At 31.9% G+C, this 3,500-nt stretch overlaps 1 long non-coding RNA gene across 1 annotated transcript; it reads right to left on the reverse strand.

Annotated features, from left to right (window-relative positions):
* Nucleotides 1-967: 967 nt before the first annotated feature.
* LOC134273906 (uncharacterized) lies at nucleotides 968-2,795 on the reverse strand. Its single transcript, XR_009993509.1, has 3 exons — nucleotides 2,710-2,795; nucleotides 2,370-2,475; nucleotides 968-1,427 (listed from the first exon to the last, which is right to left on the reverse strand). It is a non-coding gene; the product is annotated as an uncharacterized LOC134273906 (long non-coding RNA).
* Nucleotides 2,796-3,500: the final 705 nt, after the last annotated feature.

A 3,500-nucleotide genomic window follows, 5' to 3' on the forward strand; every position in this document is an offset into this window, starting at 1 on the left:
TTAGATTATGATTTACAATGTTAAAGCTAAAAATTTAGCTTTTTGAATTGTAAGAAAACATAATGACAGGTCATTAACATAGTATAGATATATAACATAAATTTTGTGTAAGGGACACTAAAACACCTTCATGATTAAGTGTTTATTTAGAATTCAATTTTTTACAATAGCGGTAGTAACATTTTATCATTTCAGTAATCATAATGGAACAATTTTTAGTTACTCAATACAGTTCTTTATTTACTTAGCATGCTTAGTAGTTCACAGTTCGAGACTCACTGCAGCCTTTATCAGACTGTTATTTCTCAGAATGTGTGCAAGGAAACTCAAATATCTAAAGTAATTTTAGGGTCAACAAGTTATAACTTCATCATTGTACATTATCATGATTATCCTAATCAAATTTACTCAAATAGGTACCAGATATTAATGATAACACCTACAAGCAGATACTGTGTCATCCAGAATAAGTGTAAAAGCCTTAACATTTCCTGTTTTACTCACACTACCCGCACCTCAGATCTCCATATATTTTCCATATTCAAAATAAGGAGAAAATGCGGACGGGAGTATTTGGACTAATTTTCCGCATTCATTCCAGATTTCTGTAGATTCAAATTTCCAGATTTTCTCCGTATTCAAAATATGGAGAAAATGCGGATGGGAGTATTTGGACTCTTTTTCCGTATTCTCTCCAGATTTCCGCATTTCCATATATGCAAAATATAGAGGTATTTACTTGGTTGATAAAATGCGGAAATACAGAAATCTGGAGAAAATACGGAGTTAATCACATGGTTATAAAATGGCTTAAAACCGCTACATGAATAACATGATGCATACATATAATTTATAAATATTTACAAAACCATCAACAATGTGCAATTTTATATACAATTTATTATATCATTATGAGAAAAACATATAAATGAATGAAAAATTTACACATTATGGTCATGAGCAATGTATTGGATCTTGTATCTTTGACAAACAAACAGAGGAGCATGTAATTGGAAAAAGTTTGAACTCTTATTTAAGCCACAAATTCATCATGGAAAAAAAAAATAAGAATGTGGCAGTTTTTTTTATATTTATATTAATCAAACGGAAATCGATTCATTCTATTCAAGCAAAAGTGGTAGTGAAAAGTTCAACACTATTAGATACTGAGGAAAAATAACAATTGACATAGCATTGAATATTTTAAAAAAAAAGCAATTTTATAGACATTTTTTATCAATCTGGATCACATTTGCCATTTTCTACCTGCATCCCTGATTCATATTTCTCACAATTCAATTTATATCTCAGGTCTGCGCTTTACACCCATCTGTCCAGTAAAAATTTTCTTCAGACTTCTTTGTAATTTGTAAGGTCACTGCATGTTTAATTTCTTGCAGCAGCACTTGCGGTCGAATTGGCAAATCCTGTCAGATCAAAAAAAACAATACTTAAATTATAATGGTGCAATGTTTATAAAATTCAAATTAATTGCTTTTATTCCTTTTATAATCTTTTTATAAACACAAGTTTGGGTTCTTCAATTTTATATCAATTAATGTTTAAAATAAGGGCGAAACGATTACACGTGTAAACGGCGACGTTTCGATTATATGCTCTAAACGTTTACACGGAGGTCATTATCAATGTCTATCAGAAATAAAGTTTAACACAAACAAATTGTTTTATTTCATAATTTACAATAGAAACACCGTATTTGACTATTTGATAAGCAACAATCCATACCTGAAATATATTGAATAAAAATATTTAAAACCCGATACGGTCTAACATATTTAATTCCGATTTCCAAGTTGCGAATACTAGCGATGTTTTATGACACTTGAAATAAAAAACTTGATATATTTTGATATATTTTAAAAATAATACATTTTTTACAAGTCTTTGAAAGGTGTTTGGATACTGCCAGCAGGTCTTGTTTTACTTTTTTTCGAAATTAAAAGATCCATCTTTACAATTCTTTTTTTCTACGTCCGGTATATAGCCAAACAAACCAAGCAGTTGGGTGACGATGTAGAAAGTGAATGAGTTTAATGCGCCTCAAATTCTTACGTTTAAGTCATACTGACCAACAATGAGATTGTAATAACAACTCATACTTATATTAAAGTGAAAGAATTGATTATTAAAATTCGAGTTTCATGAGTAAGTAGCCATAAAAATCCAACATAAAATATCTCCCGTTTAAACGGTACCGTTTCGTTTACTGCTATCCGTTTAAACGTTTACAAAATTCAGTAAACGTTTCACCCTTAGTTTAAAATAATATTTATAATAATGTCAATCATAGTTGACTGTTTTTAATTAAACAAGCATTATAAAAAAAGGAAAAAAAAGAAAATATATACCTCATACATAACCCTCCATGGACCAGCTTTAAGCCTGTTAAAACCGCAGTTAGTTGAATAACCACTTATTTTTTTTTCAAAAATATCTCCTCCTTATGCACAGACGCTACCAAAAAAAAAATGTATGGTAAATCATTGCTAGAGATAACAGCCCATGGCTCCCCAAAATTAACACTTTAATTGTAGTTAACCATAATTAAATTCTATGAGCTGATTGAATGATTTTAATCATGGGCATATTGGCTGAACTGTACGTAGCCTGGTAGCTCACTCCTAGGCCTAGAGTATTTATTTTTAATAATCACTGACACACACGTTAAAAAAAATATGACTGACCTACCGCATATGAAATACGTGTATCTGCATCTTTTGGTTGATACAGCAATACGATCTCGGGCTGTCTGGTCAACAAACTTCCTCCTTTAGCATGTTTAGTCACAGAGCAGACGTTACAAGATGGAAGTTTTGGCGGTCTGTTGTTTAAATTAATTGATCACTGAGCCCGACTTTTTGAAACATTCTTCCGATCCCGATCAAATTGTACATAACATTCAGTAGAAACAGAGAACTGCTGTTAACTCCAAGACAGTTTTTATGTGCCCAATTTTTTTAGGGGCGCATATTGTTTTTATCCTGTCTGTCTGTTTAGCTGTTTGTCTGTCTGTTTGTCTGTCTGTTATCAACTTTAACGTTCGCCATATCTTTTGAACCGTGAGACTTAGGGACTTCATATTTGGCTTGGATACTCCACTACAAAAGCACTTTCAACTGATACAAGGTCAATGACCTTGTGACCTTGACTATGACCTATGTGCTAAAAATAGCTTTTTTCGAATTTTCGCCTAACTTTTGAACCACAGATGATAGAGACTTAATATTTGGTATGCAGACTCCACTAATTAAGTGCTTTCAAATGACACCAAGAACAACGATCGTGTGACCTTGACTGTGACCTATATGCTAAAAATAGCTTTTTCAAACTTTCACCATAACTTTTGAACCGTGAGAGATAGAGACTTCATATTTGGTATGCATACTCCACTAATTAGGCACTTTCAACTGACACCAAGGTCAATGACCTTGTGACCTTGACTGTGACCTATGTGCTAAAAATAGCTTTTTTCGAATTTT

This window comes from Saccostrea cucullata, unplaced genomic scaffold (genome assembly GCF_032062105.1).
Source record: "Saccostrea cucullata isolate Sc308-1 unplaced genomic scaffold, CSIRO_AGI_Scuc_v1 ctg7754, whole genome shotgun sequence".
Lineage (NCBI taxonomy): Eukaryota > Metazoa > Mollusca > Bivalvia > Ostreida > Ostreidae > Saccostrea > Saccostrea cuccullata.